Below are 12,463 nucleotides of genomic sequence, written 5' to 3' on the forward strand. Positions count from 1 at the left end.
GGAAAGGGCTGCACCTGAAACGTAAAAACAAAAAGGAGAACAAGTGTGTAGATGTATGGCTTAATAAGTGCTATGTATATTTATTTATTTATTGGAAAGGCCCTTAAGAAGTATCAGCTCATTTTTGAGGGGTTCCAAAACATATAACAAAAAGACAGTTATACATACATTACAATAGTATACAGTACACAGTTTACAAGAAACAGCAGGACAAAATTGCTCCCTTTAATGCGTCCCTCTCCCGCCAGAGTACTTTTATATGTAGAGGTAGCAGTTGCCATTTCAAATCAAGCGGATTAAGTAAAATTAAGATAATATTAATTAAGTGATATTGCAAAAAAATAAAAAGTTGTAGCTTCAATTTAATTTATTTAAAAAACACAATACAAATGGCTTTCAGTATAGCTTTCACAAACTTAAACAACACAGACTTTCAGTAATTGCCGTTTAACAAAAAAAACACCTCAGCTCCCTCATCAAGCAGGCCCAGCAGAAGATGTACTACAGCAGAGGAAAGCCAAGCTGCAGTACAGTTCAACACGGCCATCACCGACTCCATCCTCAGCTCTTTCATTACCGTGTGGCACACTGGAGCCCGGACCAATCGGACCAGAACCTCTCAACAGTTTCTTTCCCTCTGCCGTTGGACTCGACTTTGATTAGTAACACTTTAATTTTATGCATGCCTTATATTATCATCATTTATATTTTTCTGCTATTTCTCTCCTTGTTTCGTGTTGCACCTTACTGTTACAGGCCCCAAGCTCTGGAGCTGCTGTAGCAGTAAGTGTGAATTCTGTAAATAAATTTAAAAGTAAGAGCAACAAAGAAACTAAGCATTGCCTTTTTTGTCCAGATTTAATTTTTAATTGTTCTTAAACAATAATATTCCAGTGTACAATAAAAGTGCATTGTTCAAAATTGCATGTTTCCATCAACAACTTCTTTTCCCTGCTAAAATGACAATAACTTATCAATTAAAGCCGCGGCAGCGGCGATGATGGCTCTCGCCTCCCGCGCGACCGCCTTCCCGCCTGTCCATGTTTTCTGCTGCGTTTTACGACATACCAAACGAAGCTCAGTAATTCACCGTTGATGATTGCGTAGTTTGCGATTCAAATAGTAGTTTGTCCTGACAAATTGCAAGATTGTGCTGAACGCAGACCTGAGCAGGGAGAAAGAGAGAGAGCCTCGGTGACCTGTGACTTTTCATTGATGTTCAGGGGGTCAAACCTAAAGAATAATAATTCTAATGCGGCACGAGAGGAAATGTCACATCAAAATAAAAGCGGAAGAGGAAGTGAAGGCATTCATTGCGCCTCTGCTGGCCAATTGTGAAAATACACAATATCTGCAATGCACTTTTTTCATGGCGTCTCGAGGAGAATATAAACCATGAGTTTCAAACAAATCAGACAATGTTGAGTTTTTCACACAATGGGTAGGGGGCGCTACTGAGTAAATTTGTTACATGGGTATTTATTTCCAATCAGACCATAAAAACGCATTAGTGAGTGAAATATGAGCTCCGCAGATCAATTCCAATAGGCGTGACTTGTCCTTGAAAACACTGAAAATGAAGCCTTTTTTGAGGGCGTGTTACGCGGAGACCGTAAAGAATATGAACATTCTTTTGAATATTTATTACATTTCAATGTCTTTAGATGGAAAAGGTGTTGTTTTGAGCTTGATCGGACAAAAAACCTAGGACAAGTACGATTTTGAAAAAAAAAAGTCAAGCGTGGCAGTGCTACTTTGATTCGACATGGCTGACTTCCTGTTTATCATAGAGCGATGCTGCCAGGTGTGTTTTACTTGTCAAAGGTAGCTCTATCACTGTCCCAAGTCTCATGTGCCTAGGCCAAAGATTAAGCGTTTCATGTTTTTTCTTTTTTGAACTAGTTGGCACTGTTGCGACGGGCGTTCTCGCAACCTCCATTTCATTGGAGTTCGCGTCTATGTCCCCATGCGTGACATTCATCAATGTTCAGGGGGTCAAAAATGCCAGAGTTTTGGCAAAATTACCATGCAAAACAATAATAAGAATAGACCTCGTGCAGTCACGTGACAAATGTCACGTGACTTGTTTGGTCGGACGGCAAAACAAGCGCACGCTTACACCTAAACTACAGCGAGAGCCCAATTACACAGATTGTATCCAAAATGAGCGGTCATTCGTCCAACTCGACATTATCAAAATATGTTGAGCATTTAGATGGTGACTTAAATAAACGATATGTAGCCAAAAGTTCACTTGTCGGGGTGCAGGACCCCTATCATTTGCCTGCAAGTTTATTCACGTCAATTCAAGACTGCCATCCATCCGACATCCCGGACTTCGCGTACCAGGACCTGTACAATTACTTAGTTAATCGTCATTCCTCACTTCACAGGAAAAGCAATGAAAGCTTACAAAAGTTTAGATGCGTACAATTATTTTGTGTCAGGATGGGTTAGTGGAGTCCAGCTGTGGAAAGTGCGGAATAAGCCATTGTTTTTAATCATGTCGACGGTGAGTTCAATTTCAATTCAATTGTTTTCATTTATTCAGAAAGTGGCACTGACGCACCATTTTTATATTTATACATTTTTGGTAATTGATCAACAGCAGCTCTGTCAGTCTCTTCTTTTCTCCTCTGTTTACACTGCTGTCTTCTCTCAAATGTCTCCAGCGTTCATGTGGGTTTCCTCTTTTCCGGTGAGGACACAAAAGAGAAAATTGATGGCACATAGGCAGGTGACAGGGGGTCATCACTTTTTTTACCTGAAAAATACAGATGTGTAGACGGTCATCAGTCACTTTCTGATATAAAAAACGGAAAATTGCAAGCATGGAAAGATTTAGAATTATCTTTCCATGCTTAGCACAATCTATCTTTAATTTCAGGCCTGTTACAGTTCAATACAATAGCTTTTGGCTCAAAATACTGATCGGGAAGTGATCGCTGCAAATTCTGCTGGTGGCACTCGGTTTCCAGACTTTTCTCTTCACCGCAGTCACCCATCTCGCTCGCCTTTCTGGGTCTTTCTTTCCCTGTCGATTGTTACATCCATACGCTGAGCACGAGATTACCATATTTTCGTAGTTGTGTTTGAGGTGAATAGATGTGAATAGAGACGCAAAAGTTCAGTGAAAAGCAACGCTTGCTGGGTTGTTTTGCCGTCCGGACGCATGTGTGACGTCTGACGTCAGCTGCCCGAGGTCTATAAGAAACCATGGCAAGAACAATGTCTCGATCCATTCCATTCTGGAAGGCTCGAGCCAATTAAGCAACTCATCTTTATCACATGAAGACCACTATGTTGTAGTGCAATAACTGGATTACTCAACTGTTCTTAAGCTTTACTGTTTATGTACTCAATATATTTGTCAAAAATACATGTATATTGCAATAGAAATGTAGAACAAAATCTGAATAGTTTAACATTTAACTGTCTCATAAACTCCTGAATAAAAGCTTTTTGTGGACACGGTAAGGGTATTGGGGTAATGAAGCCTGCGTAAATTCAGCCTGGAAGACCTAACTCCATCCATCTACATCAAGGCCACCATGGAAGGACCCCTCTCCCCAGCGCCATCATCGCACTCAAGCGGGCGCCCGCCTGTCCGTCTGTGAGAGTCAGACCCCTCACTTCACCATGGACTCTCCCAGGTTTCTGCACTTATCCCAAAGAGGTTATGCAGTTTTTCCAGGCCAAAGAAGGAGGGTGAAAGGACAGGGGACGTCTGTACCATGGCCCTCGCACCTGCTCCTCATCCCCAATCAACGCTCTCAGTGACTCCTCCCCGCTCCAATCAGCGCTCAGGCGGTCGCATTTAAGCCCTCAGGCAGATGGCTCGGCCGCTCAAACCGTACTGCGACCCACCACCTCCCCTGCTCCTCCTCTGCATTCCCCTCATCCTCTACCTTCTCTCCACATCTACCACCACCAGTCTCCAGGCTCCGGGGGGAGACATCTAATACAAATAGATCATGGAGTGCCCATGATTGCAACGTCTTCCGCCGGGGTCTGAGCGCCAAATAACTCACGAATAAAGCTTGCTAAACAGTCCATTCTCGTGGTCTCTTTGTCTCTCCAGGGTGAATTGCCATCTTAAACTTGTCGTGAGCTGGACTAGTGGCCAGTCCATTAGAACTGCAGTGAAAAAATCCTTCACAGTCCAGAAAGCAGTCTTCTCATAAAGCGCAATGTAATGACAAACTGTCAGCTCACTGTGCTCCATTCTAGCAGGTCATGCTCTGATTGGTCAGAGCGGTCACATGGTACACGAGCCAGCACTACTCGCACACGCTTGTGTGGGAGAAGAGCACTACTGCGCATGTTCGGTGGACTGTGGACTGCTGGATGTAGCTAGCTCCTAAACTGGCGCATGTTGCCAGTTTAGCCTTTAATTCAATGAGCGCTCCCATCGGCATAAAACAGCGGCCATCAAACCGGGGCTTAGTCCAGATTGTGTTTCACATTGAAACTAACCTGGTGCAAGACCCCCAAAGGTTCCGCTTTACCTTTACAATTATCAACCCTTACTAAAAATCAGGAGGAAAGTAGTTAATAATGGTACATGTTTATGAACTATATCTAAAAAAAAAAAATGTTATTACTTTACCAAAATAAAATATATTTAATTACTGTAATATACCAAATAATAACATAACTAAAACTAATGTGGTGACATATATTAGTTCACAATATTACCGCTGAATCAAGTTCCTAGTTTGTGGATTTTGTTCACTTTTTCTGATTCTGATTCTAAAAACCACATGCTTTTACTAACGACCGGCTTTGGACCTCTTGAAAACCCTTGGATTATCATTAATGATTAAACATGACTGAATCTTGATCTCAATTAGAATTCAATTCATTGCCCAGCCCTAATATAATGCACTTTCTTTTCTCTCAACATTCTCCTGCATGCTATAAGTAACCCTCTTCAACTCTATCGCACTGCACCATCAGCCTCTGCATCTGCACCTCACTACAACCAAGGGGACGGTCAATTTGTTCTTGTGTTTTTACTTCTCAGTCTGAACTTTGTCAAGTTACAAATTTGCAGCAATCTCCTTTGGTTGTGCATTTGGACTGACAGAGGGCTTGTATATTACTTTTCACATCTGTCACTTCTATTAATAAAAATGCATGTTCCATATTTACTTTAATAGACAATAGCGCAGTCAATAAACAAGAAGATGGTGTCTCTTGTGCACAAGTTTAAATATGACATAAGTCAATAGGTAATCTGCTGTTTTTTGATATGGCAAAAGTAAGTGTTCTCCCCTGGAAGATTGTGCAGCTAATAAGACACCGGCCTTAAGCTTAGAAGATCGAGGTTTGAGTCCAGTTTGGAGCTTGTCACTGACTATTGCAACATTTGTAACCCAGCATGCCATGTTCTTCCAGTTTCACTTGGTTTGGTGAGCAGGTGACCAACTCTGAATATTTGACATACACTACACTTTCTTTTATATTTTCTTATTTCATAAACTATATAAATATTACCATATAATAATTTTGGGACACATTATTTATTGTTCGTATATTTTCTTGGAAATAGTGGGGGCACTTTATTTTATGGAACGATAAGATTTGAGTAGTAGAGAATGAGTTTGAAGGCTAATTACAGTTTAATTCTGTTATTTGTTTGTTGCCTTTTAATTACATTTAAAAAAGGTTTACTGGGATTATTATTCATGGCATAAAGTTGTTTAAATTGTATTGTGATGTTTTATGTTGCAATGTATTGTGTTTCAAAAGGTACTATAGAGACAAGCCTACATAAACTACTGGTAATAGATCCAAATGTTACTGGACACACATATCTAGTCAATTTTGGGGGGGCAATTATTACCCTTGTGACAAGTTTATTGCTTGTTTTGCCAAAGTTATGCACCAAATATTGATGCATCCAACACCCTCTACCTCTTATAAAATATTAACTCCTTGTGTGTACGGCCTCTTCTGCAAGCATGCATCTTTTTTGCTCATCCTGACATTAAAAAACCTAGCTAATCGTCTCTAACGCCAAACTGGGAGATTTCTTTTGAGCTTAGAGTTATGTAATAATCCAGAAAAGCAGCAGTGGCATTTTTCCCTTGCAGAGATCAGCTTCTGTTTTGTATTCTGATCCGGCGCCGTTTCTTATTCGCCTGTCTCACAAATTCCGAAAGATACCAACGGAATGGGTAAGTAACACAAGGCAATGCCAAAACACACTTTATCTAATGCTTTCACTGCCGCTGCATTATACAGTTGCCATGGTGATGAATGGAAAGTACAAGGAATGGTCAGTGAAGCTGCTAAATGTATAAATGTCTATATTGTTATCTTTGGGTATTTGACAATGACAGCAGCGGAGCCTATTTAGCATACACAGTGAGCAGATTGTAATTTTTTATTTTTTTTTGAGGAATGGCACAGCAGCTGTGTGGTTAACGTAAGCAGATAGTGAAGCAAATATAACAGCACATAACAAAAGTGTAAAAAGAGAGACGAAAAATACACCCAAGTATCTGGATTCAGTTTGAAGGCCTTCTGAACCGCTCTTGGTTTGACCCGTCACCTAGGACCTGTTTACCTTGGGCGACCCTACTTGTGGCATGAAGCCCCCGACAACATAGGATCATTCGGGCGCTCAAACCCCTCCACCACGTTAAGGCGGCGGTTCAAGGGGATTTTAAAAATGCATTTTGTTTTCATAGTCAAGACCATCAAAGAAAAAATATTGAAAAGTTAAATTAATTAAACTTTCCTTTCTGTTTTAAAGATGGGCTGCAAAGTTATTTGTAATTTTGTTTTCAAGTCCTCATTGGCCATTAGTATCCAAGTCTTAATATATTCAGATAATATTGATAAAAAAAATCAACTATTATTTAAAAGAATTACGCTCTTTTGCTGCTGCCGTCTTTTTGCCTTCACCTAACCCGGAAATATGACATCACACCGGGATATTGTCCAGCCAACACTGAGGATATTTACACTGAAGTAGACAGCGATAGCGACGAAAATACAAGTGAATCCTCGTCAAGTGAGCGGATTTCAACGGATGACGAACAGCATCCAGTTGAAGAACAGGTCCAGCAGCTGCTGCCTCATATGATATTTGAGACTGACGCCTCGTCGGACGATGAAAATGGAGCGGATGAGAATGATGATGAGGAGACGAGAATGAGATGGCGACTGGACATCGACAGACTTTCTGAATAATGCGTATTAAACTGGAATATTTCCCATGAAATTATGTGAAATACAATGATGACGAGGTTCCTTACTGTATTAGTTCGAAACTGCAAATTACTACTCAAACGGTTCCACAAGTTCACAAGTCCGATAGTAGCATTATATAAAGTGCCCGCGCGTGCTGCTGCTGATTACCGATGTGGCTTTGGAAACTGTCTTCTGTGAAATGTCAGTAGCATAGCACTGGACCAGACTTGCCACACATCGCCGCTGGGATTCCAAAAACATTCTCTTAGTCCGGGACAAATCATGTCCAAAGACGTTCTCTACTTTTCCGTTTGGGAGCCCACTTCCCTCTTGAGAGCAGTGCAGTGCTACACATCTCCGTGTTGTTGCAGATTCGGCGTGTAAAACGTAAAATTCCGCTCTGTTTAGCACATTTCAAACGAGAACAATGAGGGTCGGCTACAGCATGTTACCGGTGTGACGTCACTGATTTTGCGACTGCGGTCAAAGCATTCGGTTACCAAGGCGGTTACTTTGGCGCGTTCTCGGGTTTGGCCGAATTAACTCGTGACATTTTTTTGTCATTGGTTAAAACTAACTGTTCAGACTTCGTTGTGAATAAATGAAAGCTATATTCCACTTATTAACAGACGTTGTAGCTAGGGTTGCCAACTATCTCAACCCCAAATGAGGGACACTTTTTTTCCAGGTGCGTGCGCCAACAGCTGACCAATAATAATTACAGAAATTACAAGGTTTTATTAGCCATACCATAAACCTACTCATTTCCAATTTCCACTACTGTACTTGCTTGGATGTATTGTTCATGGGAATAGTGAAGACAATTATTAAGTATTATTAAGTTTCTCTCAAATGTCATGTTAGCATTAGACACTGAACTGACGCTTTACCTTCTGTTTCCCTCTATGGATATGAATAATACTTGATCTTGAGCCGGCGGTGGCAGTCAGAGAACGAGGACAGGCCAGGTATTGCAATTCACTCTGACCTCGGATCAGCGCGCAGCAGCCGGAGTTTGGCTGCTGTGCGCTGATTGGCTGAGACGCGCGTCTGTCACGCTAATTCCAGGAAGTGGAGCTTCGAAAGGCACGTGGTAAATGTATGCGTAGCGCGTTTGCAGTAGCCAATTATTGGCCGGCGAGGCTGTGATTGGAATACGGGACTGGAGCTGTCCCGGACGGGACAAATCAAAACCACCCATAATTCGGGACGTCCTGGCAACCCTAGTTGTAGCCCATCTTTGAATAACTTGTCTGTGTGATGTATTGCAGAAGGAGAGCTGTGCTAGAGGAGTGTTCTCACCTTGACTATTGTACTTGACCTTGTACTATTTTAGATTCTGTCTCTTTCATTTTCCATTTCATAATACAAGCACTCTAAAATAGGAGCTTTAGATAGAATTTTAAGATGGTGGTTTCTTTCTGTGTGAATTACATATTATAGCTTATTATGTGGAAACTAAACTGCAGCTAAATATGTGACTATAAATTTAGTAATTCCCAGGTTTTTATTTCAGAATTTCTAAGGTAGATATATTTTTGGGAAAAAAAAACTTAAAAACTAGCTACTCAACTCAAGGGTTAGGGTTAGGGCTCAAAACGTCACAAAGCTAATATGTAAAATAAACATATACACAGAAAAATAAAACATAATACATCAATACAATAAATAATACAAATCCCAACCTGTTTCAGTCCTTCCCATCCAAGCAGCAAAAAATTAAAACAAATGAAAGTTTAAAATGTTGATCAGATGACATTATTAAGGCTATGAATATAAATATATACACTGCTTGCTTCTTACCAAAGGCCTGCAAAACGTTTTAAATGGCCCTGTGTGCTAATGACATCATTAGTCGACTGTAGCGCTCCTGCACATGTTGTCACACTATCCCAGCATGCACTACTAATCTCCACACTGGCAGTGATGGCGGAGGGGAATTTGCAATGAAACTCATGGCGCCGGCTGAAATGTTCAAACTCTATTGTTGAGTTTCAGAGATTGTGGATTATTTTTGTGCATCAGGATTTACAAATGATCATGAGCAGAAGAAAGACAGAACATTTACGAGAGAAATGGACTTCTTCTATTGAACAGACTGTAGTCAGTCAAGCCTCACATTATTAAGATGCAAATGTATTTTTGCATTCATTTGGGTTTTCATTCATCGATTGGACCATCTCATTATAATTCAAAATCTTTACTAAGATCGTCTACTGGTGATTACAATATTTATTAATCTATTGATTAAGTGAGAGAGAGTAGTTTAAAGAGAAAAAATCACAAATGCTTCAAAAACGCTGTTTACATTATTAACTGTTCAATAAAATCACAAACTAAAGTTAAACCAATGATTTTCGGGTGTTTTTTATGACATGTGGGAGTTCAGTCATGTACAACGGATTCACAGTAGTACAACATTATTTTACTATTTTATCACATTATCTCGTCAAGATCAGAAAACGTACATGGTTTTATAATGAAGTGTATTTCTCACAAACACCTTGGCAGATACTTTGATGATTTTAGAGGGTGGACAGTGCAGATTTAAATGTTTAAAATCACACTCAGCTAAGGGTCACTACTGTTTAATCAGATTAGTTTTTAAGATGTATCGTTATTTAAACGATAAACTCCAAAAGCCACATTTCAGGCTTGTTGCCATTCATTACCGCAGTTTCTTCCCTGACGTAATGGCATCCTCTACACATTTAGTCACGTGGGTGCAGGATTGTTTTTATGAACAGTTCGTGCCCTGCAGCTTAGGAAACCATTACAGTATATGTTTTCTGCCATGCTAAAACCAAGCCTGACACCTGCAGCTAGCTCTGGCATCCGCTGATAAACCGGTGAAAAGAATGTAGCGAGCCTGCGGCGCACACGTCTCGCTTTGAAAAGGGCAAACGTGTCTGGAGAACAGTTTCCCTCTATTTTTTTTGTTCATACTTGACACTTTCCAGCCTGCTGAAAGAAGAAAAATAACATAACGCCAGAGTGCATTGTGATCATCATTTTTATTACAAAAAAGAATGTCTCAAGGCGGAAATCTCCAAAGAAAACAGAAAAATCGTCACTTACAGACAGTTAAACAGCTGCTGGAGCAAGTGACCCACAGCCACAACAAGGGATGAAGCACTCATCTTTTGTTTTTCACCAAATTGGACTATGCACAAAGAGAGGAGCATGCGGGAGACTGGAGCACACCACTGCAGCACGACATCGCAACGTCGGCGGTAGGAGAAGGACAGAGAGGTGGGATAAAACTCTGGGCATCGCTATGGTGACCTACAGTGGCACACAGACATGTTCTGACTGTAGGTTTGACAAATATGGTGATGTATTATTAATATCTGTTTAGTTTGACCTCATGTATTTGTGCTTTATCAAAAGTCCACATATAATGTAAAAATGTGAGAAGAATGTTGACAAAATATCTTCCAGATTGGCTACAAAAACACAGGATTAAGAGAAACTCCATTTGCACATAAACTGCGAGCTATATTATTTATAGGTTCTCTGTGAGAAGTTAGAAATTTACATTTTTTCTTGAAGTGGTGAGAACAAAATGATAGCTTGCTTCAGCTTGAAGCTAAACTGTCATTCTATCGTTGCCATGGAGATCGTTATACAGCTGCAGATGACAAATCCGTGGCAAAGAAAAAAACATTTGCAGTTGCACTTAACTTTACAGCCCAGTAATATAATTGAATTAGAATGGTAATAGCAGAGTAACAAGAGCTAAATGCATTTTACCGCCTTGTTTTAGAAGTATTAGTTTGAAAATATAGACCATCTTTTGTGGTCATTAGCAGCCTGTACACCAGCTTACCCATCAACCATGAAAGTTATAATTACCATGTTATTATCATTTTAACATCACATTTCCATCCTATTACAAGCTACCCCTTTTACGATTGTGCTGGGATTAAAAATACACTGCATAACGCTGTGTGTCGTGAACAGCTGAATGGAGTTACAAGTTGTTGATGATTAGATCTTTAATATTCACTAATGTATTTCACTAAAAGTTTATCGTAGCCTTGATCTTTAGGACCTCAAAACTATCTCTGTTTCTTAATGCAGAGGAATTACATTTTTAATAAGAAAAAATACATTTTTACCATTCAAATGGGCCTTACCCTACTGTCATTGGTCACGGCAGCGATTGTTTTATTCCACCTCTCTGGGAGAAAAAGGCCTCAAAGATCACAAGAACATCTAATGTTGTCACGGAAACATCACCATCCGGACCCAGATCTTTTTTTCTTTTCTTTTTCTTTTCAGTGGTGATATGACATCTCTGTGAAAGTGCAGAGACACCGGCAGTTCATCAGTCGTTCGGGTGTCTCGACCACCTACAATACTGTAAACAATCTACACTATAAGGCGCACAGTTGAAAAGTTACCCAAATGAAGAGCCACACCGGTCGGTTCATAAAGGCTTCGATGAGAAAGAAAATAATCTTGGTCATCAATGCTGCGGCCCTGGTATACCAACTGTCAATACACCAGTGCAGGCAGTAAAATGCTGTTTAGGACAGAACCAGGCATGGGAGGTTGTACAGGCAGAAGAATCTTGGGTAAAAATAGACCCAAGACATAGATTAAACAGGAATGACAATGACGTTTTTTTTCTTCCATGGCAATCCAAAGTTTAACATGGCTCGAGGAGAGTTATTTTTTCTTAAACTGTAGCGCTAATGTTGGAGTGAGTGGATAGTGAGGGAAGATAAGGTCTACTTTGTTTTGCCCCAAATGTATCAAAAATACTTTATTGCATGACAAAGGGTAGAAGAGTCTAATTTCACCCTGATTTCATTTCAAATTTTCCCCTGATTTGGCGTCTAGAAATCTGGTCACCCAACTAATGTGAAATTAGCTCTAAAACATGTATTCAACCCTACCATAAGAAAGAAAAACAAGTCCAACCAAAACTCCATGTTGGGACTTTCTAGTATTTGCTCTCAACAAATAATACCACTGCTGTCCCATGCTTAGTCCTGTTCAGAAAATGGGCAGCACACAATAAAACAAGAAACATTCAAGACAGAATTTGATCTCATTTGTGTCCTTTTCCACGGACATACACGAGGCACACGGTACAGCACAGTCTCCTCTTTTGGTCGTTGACATCTAGGACAGTGTACACTCAAGAGTGCCTTATCGCTCGAAGACAAGAAGATGTACAACAAGGAATTCAACTCACAACTCTATCCCTGTCAAGGCCTTTTTATGGCCAGGGTGACTGCTGTCCCACCAC

Source organism: Eucyclogobius newberryi, unplaced genomic scaffold, assembly GCF_026437365.1.
Source record: "Eucyclogobius newberryi isolate DKJ021-1_F unplaced genomic scaffold, fEucNew1.0.hap1 SCAF_3, whole genome shotgun sequence".
Classification (NCBI taxonomy): Eukaryota; Metazoa; Chordata; class Actinopteri; order Gobiiformes; family Gobiidae; genus Eucyclogobius; species Eucyclogobius newberryi.